Source organism: Anabrus simplex, chromosome 5, assembly GCF_040414725.1.
Source record: "Anabrus simplex isolate iqAnaSimp1 chromosome 5, ASM4041472v1, whole genome shotgun sequence".
Lineage (NCBI taxonomy): Eukaryota > Metazoa > Arthropoda > Insecta > Orthoptera > Tettigoniidae > Anabrus > Anabrus simplex.
Genome location: NC_090269.1, coordinates 218,058,966 through 218,072,557, shown reverse-complemented (window position 1 = coordinate 218,072,557; position 13,592 = coordinate 218,058,966). Strand labels below are relative to the sequence as shown.

General features: G+C 41.0%; 1 protein-coding gene across 2 annotated transcripts in view; it reads right to left on the bottom strand.

The window, feature by feature from the left end:
- Positions 1-13,079, bottom strand: part of Sb (Stubble) — a 346,527-nt gene extending 333,448 nt beyond the window's left edge. Inside the window, exon 1 of one of the 2 annotated variants that reach the window (XM_067148445.2) lies at positions 13,012-13,079. The gene's annotated coding sequence lies outside the window, so the exon portion shown is untranslated. Of the gene's footprint in view, positions 1-12,765 lie in introns of both variants that reach the window. The other variant, XM_067148447.2, reaches the window with a different exon arrangement.
- Between the last annotated feature and the right edge of the window lie 513 nt (positions 13,080-13,592).

The following is a 13,592-nucleotide window of genomic DNA, read 5'->3' as shown; positions in this document are numbered from 1 at the left end:
ATAACGGTGTCATCCCATTATATTCCTTGTAATGAATGTTCCTTGTAATGAACACATGCAAAATACTAGCTATCAGAGGGATGGTCATATTTTACAGCCTGGTGTCCTTCCTGACGCTAACCATAAAGTGGAGGGAGCCTACTCGCTATTACGTGCTTCTGTGATATGGTAATGTAATGTGTTGTGTATTTATATGAACAGGTGGGTAATGTGACAATCACAAATATCCAGTCCCAAAGCAAGTAATTAGCCAGTTGCGTCTAGGTACTCCTAACCGAGCGGGAATCAAACCGAGGAATTTCTGATCCGAAGACAGTGATGCTGACATATCAGCGAAGGATCCGGGGAAATAACGGGACATTTATTCGAAAGTTAGAATTAATGCTTACAACTGAAATAAGGAAAACTGTCAAAATGACTTAACGACAAATGTTTACATGCATGGCTCAAAATAGCGACCATCTTCTGCCACAGTCACACGCAGGCGCCACTATTGCTGGACAACTATAACACTCTACTACATCTAGAAATACCTACACATCACAAGTACGGACATTTTTTACTTTATCTCTAAGGGATATTATCTTAACACTCAAGTGAAAAACAAGACAGATGCTCACGTGGTAAATATCGTGTATCTGCAAGCTTACACTCGGGAGTTTGTGGGTGCAATCACCGCCTACGGCAGTCGTGAAGATGTTCTGCTGTAGTTTCCCATTACCACACAAGTCAAATACCGAGGATACGTTTCCAGTCCTTGTCGATGATAACCTACATGAGTAAATAATAATAATAATAATAATAATAATAATAATAATAATAATAATGTTATTTAATGGTTCCACGTGCTCCTTAAGGGGCTAAACGAATGTATATATGTATATATATATATATATATTAATAATAACTGTATTGTAAGAGCGACTTGGATGTATGAATTTTGATTCGATGCCATTTAGGCTGCCGGCATGTTTATTTCCAAGCGTTGGTTTACTGTACCAGATGGCTGGTAAACCAGACCTGTAGGGCAATCTACGGCTGATATTTAATTCATTTTGTCGAGAAAACAGCTAATGTGTCACTATACATATTTTACATACAGACATCGCACAACTTCAAGTATCGAAAGAAAATTTATCCGTCCTTGAGAACTCCGAAAGCCTTTGCGCGGTTTGCACTAGCGATCTTGTGAGTCGGAAACCAACACTCTTACCACTGAGCCACAGAGAGATAAGATAGGAGTAGATGCCATCTCATGAACACCGACCTGAGTAGATATCGCTGAAATGGAAAAGTCTCTGTTTTAGATATAATTGGTTATTTTCTTTCTTTCTTAATCTGTTTACCCTCCAGGGTTGGTTTTTCCCTCACACTCAACGAGGGATCCCACCTATACCTCCTCAAGGGCAGTGTCCTGGAGCTTCAGACTTTTGGTCGGGGGATACAACTGGGGAGAATGACTAGTACCTCCCTCAGGTGGCCTCACCTGTTATGCTGAACAGGGGCCTTGTGGAGGGATGGGAAGATTGGAAGGGACGGGAAAGGAAGAGGGAAGGAAGCAGCCGTGGCCTTAAGTTAGGTACCATCCCAGCATTTGCCTGGAGGAGAAGAGGGAAACCACAGAAAACCACTTCGAGGATGGCTGAGATTGGAATCTAACCCACCTCTACTCAGCTGACCTCCCGAGTCTGAGTGGATCCCGTTCCAGCCCTCGTACCACTTTTCAAATTTCGTAGCAGAGCCGGGAATCGAACCCGGGCCTGCATGGGTGACAGCTAATCACGCTAACCACTACACCACAGAGGCGGACATTTTGTTATTTCATCATCATCATCATCTGTTTACCCTCCAGGGTCGGTTTTTCCCTCGGACTTAGCGAGGGATCCCACCTCTTCCGCCTCAAGGGCAGTGTCCTGGAGCTTCAGACTCTTGGTCGGGGGATACAACTGGGGAGTATGACCAGTACCTCGCCCAGGCGGCCTCACCTGCTATGCTGAACAGGGGCCTTGTGGAGGGATGGGAAGATTGGATGGGACAGGTAAGGAAGAGGGAAGGAAGCGGCCGTGGCCTTAAGTTAAGTACCATCCCGGCATTCGCCTGGAGGGGAAGTGGGAAACCACGGAAAACCACTTCCAGGATGGCTGAGGTGGGAATCGAACCCACCTCTACTCAGTTGACCTCCCGAGGCTGAGTGGACCCCGTTCCAGCCCTCGTACCACTTTTTTTTAAATTTCGTGGCAGAGCCGGGAATCGAACCCGGGCCTCCAGGGGTGGCAGCTAATCACGCTAACCACTACACCACAGATCCTGCCATTTTGTTATTTACTAGACATAATTATCTTCTGGTTTATATGATGTTCAACGAGCCGAACTTGAGGAAAACTTCACTTTCCTCGAAGCCCTTCCTCATTTTCCTTAATTGTGAACCACGGCTGTAGTCAGGAAGATGGCGAAACACGTTCTTCTTCACAAAAAAAAAATGGAATATACATACACTTGTACAGAAGAATCAGCGTCAAACAACGCATACCTTCTCCTGTGCTATGTTCTTTCGCAATCAAATATTTTAATATATACAGTATTTGTCCAATAAAAATTTTTCAAGTGAAATTGCGTGATTCTATCTTGTTAGGAAAGAGACAAATAGTGTTTGGTGCGATTTGTAACGAATGTCGTGATTTAAAATCCCTCTCGAGGAATATACAAATACACTTTTATTGGAAAAAGAGTAAACAAACCTCTGTGAATTTCTTACTTTCGGTCATGCGCGTACTGGAAAAACTTGGACATTTTCAGCGTATTACTTCGTTTGCCAAGAATGTATTCAGTAAAGTTTCTCAGTAATTTGTTCCCTTTCACACATGAACAGAAAATAATGTAAAGTCTAATATAGTGGGCCAAGAATGTATGAATCTAAAATATAATTTATTGTTTTTTACTGAACAAATATGCCTTTGGATATTTCATTGGGTTATTGAAATAAGACATCCTGCGCTGCTCAGGTGCCAGAGCGCTGGCCTCTCACCGTTGGGCCCCGTGGCTCAATTCACGGTCACTTTATGTGAGATATGTGCTGGACAAAGCGGAGGGAGGACAGGATTTTCTCCGGGTACTCCGGTTTGCCCTGTCACATTTTATTCCAGCAACACTCTCCAATGTCATTTCATTTCATTTGTCAGTAATTAATCATTGCCCAGAGGAGTGGGACAGGCTTCGGCAGCCGGCGGCATAATTCCCATCCCACCGGGCGAGTTGGCCGTGAGGTTAGGGGCGCGCAGCTGTGAGCTTGCATCCGGAAGATAGTGGGTTCGAACCACACTGTTGGCAGACCTGAATATGGTTTTCTGTGGTTTCCCATTTTTACACCGGGCAAATGATGTGGCTGTACCTTATTTAAGACCACGGCCGATTGTTTCCCACTCCTAGGCCTTTCCTATCCCATCGTCGCCATAAGATCTATCTGTGCCGGTGCGACGTAAATTAAATTGCAAAAGAAATCCCATCCTTGTCGCTAGATGGGGGCTTTATTCATTCCATTCCGCACCCGGTGGAATGACTGGAAACAGGCTGTGGATTTTTACTGAAATAAGATTGTACTGAACGTGTCTCTTCTTTCAGACTCGTACTGGAGTTCCATTTCAGGGAAGGATTGACAATGTTTTGAAATTCCGATAGAAAGTATGTAATATTATTTTCAGCTAAATGGAGACATGACAGTGGAGGATTATTGTCACTTGCTTCCCGTTAAGATGGGCGTCCCCTCGGGATTTTAAAACGAAAAGTCAAGTCCATATGGTTCGTATTATACCAAAATCTAGGGCTTCCATGCTAAAGATCACGATTTCATTCGTCACATAATTTTGTTTAGCTTGGATGGTTGGCTTTCTCCAGCGGAAGTAATTTATTTAAATAAACATTACGAACGTAATATCCAAGGACGGATACGACAGCTCTACCATGGCGGTGGATGAACTCTGACGTGACCCGACACTCTTAGCTGTGCAGTGTAGTTAAAGCATTGTGGTTGCCGGTGTAACCTTGATAGTACGACACTCTCAGCTAGTGTGAAGGTCAGGAAAGTTGAGACACGAGCATTGAGCCGGTGCAGTGGTAGAAGGAAAGAATTCTTGGCGTAATTTCAATCTCCTGGAAATGAAACACAGCCTTAGCCTTGACTGCGGCGAATGTGTCTCGTAGTTGAGGGCACGTGTGGCGTATGGCAACTAATATGTCTGTAGGTAGAACCCTGCGCAGATATACAGAATACAGTATTATCTGCATCCGCGCTTCCTTCATCCACACCCGCATCCGCGAATTGTTATCCGCGGATATTATAACTATTTTTACTATATCTTTTTTGCTAGTTGCGTTACGTCGCACCGACACAGATAGGTGTTATGGCGACGATAGGACAGGGAAGGGCTAGGAGTGGGAAGGAAGCGGCCGTTGCCTTAATTAAGGTACAGCCCCAGCATTTGCGTGGTGTGAAAATGGGAAACCTCGGAAAACCATTTTCAGGGCTGCCGACAGTGGGGATCGAACCTACTATCTCCCGAATACTGGATACTGGCCGCACTTAAGCGACTGCAGCTATCGAGCTTGGTTTGACTATATTACACCGAAGGTATTGAAACGGATAGATCTCTTAACATAATAATAGGCCTGATAGCCGGCAACAGCCCCCTACAGTGACAGGTGTATGAGGGATTTCCTCTCCGACAACTACTGACATACTGAGTGGTTTTCTTTTGGAATTTTTGTTCCTTCCTTACACCAATTGCGGACAGGAGTCAATTAGGCTTAGGTCAGATTTACGGCTTTATGATCTCAAAGATCTTTATAAATCACCATTCTCCCACATGAATGTCAAGTCCCCTGACCACAAGCAGAAATAAGAATGTACCTGAGTGAAAAACCAATAAACTTCATTATTTAGAAATGATCAGGAAAATTATCTGCACTCCTATGCAGTTTGCATCCGCCAAGTCCTTCGAGCAGGGTTCTAACTGTAGGTTTGTCGTGAGATAGAAAAATGAGCCGGACGATGTTTATTTAAAATTGTTGGACCAAGAAAGAAATCTGCTCAGTAAGAAATGTATCATTGTCAACTACGCTATAGGCTATACTCCTATCTAATTTATAAGATGAAAGTACAGAGTAGCGACTTTCAGTTCATAGGGCCCCTGGTTCGATACCAGGACGAGGATTTCAGTCCAGTCTAATGAATTCCGCTGGCTTGGAGATTAGTTGTCAGTGTCGTCTTAATTCATAGTTCTTCATAGACACAAATCATCACATTACGAACTACAGAGATAGGGGATAGTGTATATATATCGCTGCCACATAGAGCTGGCATCAGGATGGGCATCCGCCCATAAAACTAGGCCATTTCAACCTATAGTACTGATTTCAAATAACCAGAAAAAGGCCAGGAAGACGTACCAGAAGAAAAATGCGCCATTGATCTAAAGCTACTAGGGGACGTAATGCAGGGATGGGGAAATACAGCCATTCTGTTCCTGATATCGCTGATGCTGTCAGAAGCGTGAGTGGAATATTGGATTTACCGACTCCAAGAAGGAGAGAATGGTTTGGCCATTCATGCTGCGGAGCTGGAATCCCAGCAAGAGCGCATGCTCTCCGGGACCATATTACTCTGGTAAGGACTTACACGGAGCCCTTAAATATGCCATCGCCTAGTCTCATATCTCCTGACAGGGCTAAATGAAGTTCTGGACTGTTAAATGCCAACTGACTAAGGTGGTACACGATTCTGCAAACTTGAACAAAGAACATCTATAGGCTGCTACACAGCCGGTCCACATTCCCATAAGATGATTCCCGGGATATTGACCATTTCCGCTCACTTCCCTCAACTGCATACAAAACAATTATAAGTTTATGCTCTTATCAATATATACTGGTACCAGCGCTGGAGTGTAGATTGAAAATCTATTTCTCCGAAGCAACTGTTTCTTCGGACCACTCTGCTTACTGAGCTGTATGCATTTGAAGCAAGCAGTAAGATCCCTGTCGCCATTCACCACTTCATGCAGACCGCATTAATCCTTCGTTTATCTTTTCTATAAGTTGGCAGCGTTAGCAATTCTCACCCGCAGCAGGTTCTCACAGTCAACTTCGATTTCAAGTCCTAGGTGCACTAGCCGGTATTAGAACCGCGGCCGCCGTGGTGAAAAGTCATGACAGTGCCACTTGGCTTCTCCTCCAAATTAATCGATTCCACTCAATACTAAGTCGAGTGTCAGTACTGAAGGAACATAACTGGAATGAAAGTCAGGCTGCGACTCAACAAAAGCGAAACCTAAAATATGACGCAGCACTTCAAGGAAATCGGAACAATGTCGGCAACCTCTCTGCTGTATCTGCGCAGCGGGACGGTCTACGTTAATTTAAGGTGAATGCCGCGGGTTCGTGCAGGAAGCAATTGAGTCTTTCTACGATTCAATAGATGGGGGTTAAAGTGGAGATGTATTTGTTGTCGCTGTGAATTCTCATTAGTAAACATTCCACTTGCATATTGTTTGTTACTGAATGGAGTAGGGGCGTAATAGTAAGTAGGGGTTGGTGGATATGCTATTATTATATGAGGAAAGTCGAAAAAACGGATTTCTTTCCGTGGGGCTACATACATGAAAATTTGTACAATATTACCGGATAACAGGGATGATCTTTTGGGAAGGATTATCGCAGTAAGGAAAAGTGACCCATCCTACTTGCTGTCCAGGATGCAAGAAAGCGCTATGAGACGTATATTGCTTTGTATGGTACGAGAAGGTCTATATTTTGAAAATATTGCTTAAATGAATTGGTACTGCGCAACAATATCATTGCGCTGTGTCTTTAGTTTCTCTTACTTCTATTACTCGAGGCTTTCACTTTTGTGGTAGATTGTCCTGCAGCACAAGTGAAGCAGAGAGGTTGCCGGCACATAGGGAGTTTGGACTCAAAACCTAGTTTTCCGAAGCTCCTGATTGTTTAGGCCGCTCAGCTTACTGGGCTGTATGTATCTGAAGCACGCCGTACATTAATTCTTAATTCATTTAATATTTATACAAAAGTTATTGGTGGTCGAACATTAATATTATATAAATGTTGTTAGTGGTCGAACTGTGCACATTCTTCAGTACGTGAAAAGTGAATCATTCACGTTTGCGTATAGAAATTGCTCACTCTCGCACAGACCTCTATAACATTTCTTTAGGCTTGTCACTGATTATACGGACTTGAAGGATCTGTTTTCAACGCTTTATCTCTAAAAACATATAGTCACTCTAATGTAAAGGTGGATCACCTGCATTCAGGAGAGCTTCACTATTTTTCAGAGTAAAGTATTCAAAAATTTCAACTAAGCACTCAGCGCCTAGTCCTATTTGTTCTTTGTGGAAACTGCTACACTACCTCTCAACAACGGACAATATATTTGAAATTTGTGATTTTTCTGCTCAAAATATAACAGAGTTATCACAATGGAAACGACAAGAATGAAAATATTAACTAATATGCCGTATAAAATGAGTCAAAATTCGGCCAAAAACGTTCAATTATGTTTCATTTTCACTTATGGCTAAATTTAAAGCAGAAAAATGTATTCGCTCGTTAGTAGCTTATGTCATATTCTAATATCCCATGGACAGTTCTGTAACGCAATATTTCTGATTTTATTAGTACCATCATCATATAAGCTCTAGAGCACGGCAAGCAATTATTATTATTTATCGTGTCAGAAGTACAATGTAAGAGAGACAAAAATTAAACAAGGTAATTTTAAACATTGGTTGGCCAAAAAATGGCCACGACAAGCGCATTTGGAGTTGCCCTCATTAGATCTTTAATGGTACAAGTGGCTGGAGAAGATGGACACAGTAGAAGATGCTCGTTAGTCTGCTTAGTACCACACTGGCAGTAAACTGTCGTCACAGGAAGGCCCCATTTCTGTAGGTTGGTCTTGCATCTCGTGGTACTGGAGCGTAATCGATTGAGAGCCTTCCATGTTGTCCACTGTTCAGAATGTCCAGGAGGAAGTTCTTCCTTTGGAACCACCCATTCTCTCAAATGAATATGAGCACTGTCGCCACAAACATACTCAAAAAGTTTAAAAATCTATTAACCACGATGTCTCAAATTTCTAAATTGGAAGAAGACCAAATTTGAATTTGTTACAGATCACTAAGGTTCTGTGTAGATGAAAGATAAAGGTTTCCACTACCCGTAACCTCGGAGGGTTGTGGTGATCGTTGTCTTAAAGTCATCTTCGTTCAGGCTATGAAGGCCCTTGGAGGGGTGGAAGGTAAAGGCTTCCACTATCCGTAACCTCGGCACTTGATGGAGTACAGTGGTTAGCTCTACGCCCGGCCGCCTTTGCCCCCAGGAATTAACCTGGTACTCATTTTTGGTGTAGGCTGAGTGAACCTCAGGGCCATGTGCACCTCCGGAAGTGGAAATCTCGTTTCTTAAATTTTTCGACTTCCTGACGGGGATTCGAACCCACGTCCTTCCGGGCGAACCGAGGACGCCTTTACCGCCTCGGCCAGGCAGCCCCTGATCGTTGTCTTAGGAGGAAGTATAGCTTGGAAACCATCCTGACAACAAGTCTGGTAGGGTATCAAAATCTATTACCAGCTCTCTCCAATCATTTTGAGGTCGGTACTACTTGTGGATTTGGTCTAGTTTTACGACTGATTTTTCTCTATATGCATGGATTTATTCACTACTGCATGCAATTTAGGCCGTTGGTAGTGTGATTTGTCGTGTGTGTATGAAAAGGCATTCGTTAAGGAATACGAGCACGCGGTCCTTAAGATAGATAAATTAACCATGGGTGACTAAAATACCTGATCTGACAGCGATCGAGCCTACGGACTTTTGAACGTAAGTCCACTACGCTGATAATTCAGCCAAGGAGACTCAGCTACCTATGTTTAGAATAATTAACCTAGCATTCGTTCCAGCTGTAGGCTGGGTGAACGCTAGCGACAGGTACTTCTCCAGGAGTTAAGGTACATTTCCTACATTATTCCTGACAAGGAATTATATCTTCGTCTTTCAGTATAAACAAAATAAATAATAAGCAGCCCCGTCCCCCAACATGCAAGGAAATAAAATACTTAGCATCGTTGCGCCTTCGAAAACCGCTATGCGTTAATGTTTTGGGAGAAATACTGACCCGCAGCACATATATCATCCAGAGCGAACATATTTGAAGATAAATGACAGAACTTTACCGGCCAAAGTTCTAAGCTGAAATATTTCACATAACGGGTTTCGCAGGCACAATGACGATATGCAGTCAAAGGAACATGAGTACATATTACCATAATGTATCGACTCCTGACAGTCTGAGCCATACTGAAACCTTATAAAAATTGATACTGGACTTTCGAAATATTGTATAGTTTTTGGGACAAACGCCAGGAAGAAGAAGAAGAATAAAATGAAGATTTTTCAACCAAGTCTGTATTTTTATGCGGATCTTGATATCATGGTCGTAGTCAAAGGATCGTCAGTTTTACGTCGAATCCGAACCACGCGTACGTGATATTTCAATTCTAAAATTTCACGAGCATTGGACACGTATCTAATCGCAGCTGCCTAGATAGGAAGCCAGTGACAATGCCACTCGGCTATCATGCCCCTTTTAGTTTTCAAGTCACACTTTAATATACATTATTATAATTAACGTTTATACCAGTACTTATTATTATCATTATTATGATCTCAACGTACGTTTTTTCTTCCCTTATCAAGGAATCTTCTATTTTGATATTATATAAAACTCCAAGAGGAATATATTCCAAACGAACAAACTAAACTTTCTGATATCCATTAGTTAATCAGGCAGAATGAAATATCCTGAGAATGAAACATGTCAATAGGTGTTAATAGATACTCTAACGTCATCATCACAGGACTGTGAATATAAGATAAAATATCACATGTTTTGAAAACAGGAAAACCATGTGAGGTGGCTGTGCGGTCAGGGGTGAACAGTTGTGAACTTGCATTCGGGTGATAGGTTCGAACCCCACTGTTCGCAGCCCTGAAGATGTTTTTCCGTGATTTCCCATTTTCACATCTTAATTAAGGCCATGGTCGTTTCCTTCCCACTATTAGCGCCCTATCGCATCGTCGCCCTAAGACCTATCTGTGTCGTTGCGACGTAAACCAATTTATAAACAAAAAAATAAACAGAAAATAGGAAATAAGACTGTGCCAAAACTTTACGTTGATCAAAATGCTTCAGTGCTTAGAAAATAATGTATGTGCATACTTTGAAATAATTGAGCCTCCGCGGCTTAGGCGTTAGCGCACCGGCCTCTCACCGCTGGTTTCCGTGGTTCAAATCCCACTCACTCCATGTGAGATTTGTGCTGGACAAAGCGGAGGCGGGACAGGTTTATCTCCAGGTACTCCGGTTTTCCTTGACATCTATCATTCGAGCAATACTCTTCAATATCATTTCATTTCATCTGTCAGTCATTAATCATTGCCTCAGAGAAGTGCGATAGGCTTCGGCAGCCGGCACAATTCCTATCCTCGCCGCTAGATGGGGGCTTCATTCATTCCATTCCTGACCCGGTCGAATGACTGGAAACAGGCTATGGATTTTTATTTAATTTTATGTACGTTTAAATAATCCTATACCCTAATAGTAGAAACAAAACAGATCTTGTTTATGCAATTGATCTGCGTAAACTGTCTACAAATAATTTAATCGATTTTATTTCTCTTTTGTGTGAATATGGCCTCTTAAGTACAACATTTGTGCTACATAATAACATAATATAACGTCATTTCAAAGGGAAGAGGAAATATTTCTGTACAATCGTCAATGCGTTTCCATTCCTCCTTCAAATTCAACTACCTCCCTGAACTTGACAAGGAATTATGCCTCTTGCAGAGCATCTTGGAAACAACTCATCATAGCTTTTTAGATCAGGATACTACTCGTTTCATAATAATAATAATAATAATAATAATAATAATAACGTGTGGCGTCCGTATAGGTCTAGTGCAAGTCTTTGGAGATGACAAGCATAGGTCACCTGCGCACCCGTGAGGATGCGGCACTACCTAGTATGAAATATAATATTGATGACGCCAAAAATTCCCACTCCCCGGTCCAGATGTTGATGTTTAAAATTCCCTGACCAGGCCCCAAATCGAACCAGGGAACCCTTGGACCAAACACTAGCATGCTAACAAGTTAGCAATGGAGCCGGGCATTCATTGATTTAAATGACGTAGAAGCGATACTACCAGCCAGGGTTACTAAGTTACTCTATATGAAAGTTTTTAGTTTATGTCAGTGTTGCTATTATGATCAGAGCCACGTGACCTCCATTGTTATGTGTAATTCGAACCACAGGAACGTGACTTTCCATTTCATGCATCGGCCTGGATTCGAACTCGGTTACTACGACACCGAATCCAAATGATTCCTTACACCAGGTCTGCACGACCAGCATCTCAACACTCCATGTGAATCTGAAGAGTCAGGAATTACTTTTCTGAGATAACTTCTTTCCAAAATAAAAAATAAAACAAAGTGTATCAAATTAACATCTGTACAAATACAATATATAGCTCTCAAAAAAGTCAATTCCATTTCACAACATAGAGTTTTCAGTACAATCATTTTGAAATATTCTGAAAAGAAAACGAAAAGAAAGAACTGTGTAGAGAACAATGATGGAGGTATTCTTCAAGGCAGCTTATAACAAACATAGTCTTACTTAAAACAATATTTTGCTAATTTTTATGTAAAGTTTGTGTCACAGAATAGTTCTACTAGACTGGGTGTTAATTACTGTTCAATAACTTAAATAGCAACAACAAAGCAACAATAGCACCTGCAAAAGAGATGCTACTGTTGAAGATCCTCTGAAATGTTATCGTAATTTTGTTAATTATTATAATCATGGCGTGTATCTAACAAACACTCGCAATGTATAGTCTGTTTCGTCATCTCATCAAATGTAAATACATTAAAAGTAATTAAATTATTATTATTGTGAGGCTCTTTTAAATTTATAAGTTAATGTATGTGATTGAGTTATTATATTTTACTTAACATATGAATTTGTTCTGATGGAGCTTTGTCAATTATATTCAATCTCACTTGTTAAATAATTTGGTAGCATCTAGAATCGAACCTGGAAACATACGGACAGAAATCACTTACGCTTTCAACTAGATCACAGTAGACTCAAAATAAAAGATAAATACATAAATGTTCATAATATTCATAATATTACATTTAATTAAATAATAACCAGTCATTTAAATATTATTGTTTGTTCTCAAAATATGAAAGGAGGAAATTTTCTCTGATATCTCCACGATAACTAATATTGTCCTAAACTATTGAATTTCACGATTATTGTTCATTTTTCACGAAATTCGTGAAATATACTCAGGACAGTATTTTATATATTGATTTTTAACTTACACTTTACTCACCACCAATCCCATAGCCTTTCAACTAGATCACAGCAGATTCAAAATAAAAGATCAACAAGTAAATAAATAAATATTCATAATATGTACATTTAAATAATAACCAGTCATATAGAAAGGGTTATTTGTTTTCAAAATACGAAAAGAGGAATATTTCTCTGATGTCTCCACGATAAATATTATTGTTCTAAACAATTGAATATCGTGATTATTGTTCATTTTTGATTAATTTCGTAAAATATACTCTATATATTATTTTGTATATTGATTAACATACACATTACTCACCACCAATCCCCTAGCCTCATTCGATCGGTTCTAACTTTGAAGAGTAAATATCCTGGGTTATTAAAAGATTATTTTTTCAAAAATCCCGTTTTGAAAATATGAAGCGTTTAACAGTTGACACTTGAGCACGAGGTGTTATCTGTTATCCTTTGAGGGTACACATGGTAAAAGAGTAGGTCAGCTGTAGCGCGTGCGTGAGCAAGTAAGGGCAGAGAAACAGAGCACACAGATAAATAAGACACTCACTGGCCTGTCAGGCGCAGTCCGCCATGTTGAGAGACATCACGGAGCACACACAGCACACGACACACACGACTACACTGAGCACTGAAGGCCGTACCGCTCCAGCCCGCTCAGTAACGGTAGCTGTTCCGTTAGCCCACACCACCTCTCTCCACCAATTACAAACTACCACCTCCATCTCTAATTGAATTAAGCTAGTTCTTGACACCTACACTAGCCCACGTGGTTCAGGACATTTAATTTCTTTTTACCTCAGGCAATTAATGACTCAATACTTTTGACGACCACAGGTTTTGAGACGAGTCTCGTATTTCTCCTATTATATTATTTACAGTTTTTATGCCTTCTTACAACATAAGGTTGTCAAAATGATAAAATTATTTAAGAAAAAAGTGTCAGTCGGGTTCAACATACTGTATTATAGAGGAATCAGCCCCGTGTAGGGTAGTGTAGTGTGCCTCCCTCTTATCCGGAGGCCCTGGTTTTGAATCCCAGAGAGAACAAGGATTTGAATTGAGGGCTGAATGGGTTCACTCAGTCTCAACAGAACAATTGAGGAACTGTCTGATATGAGAAGTAGCAGA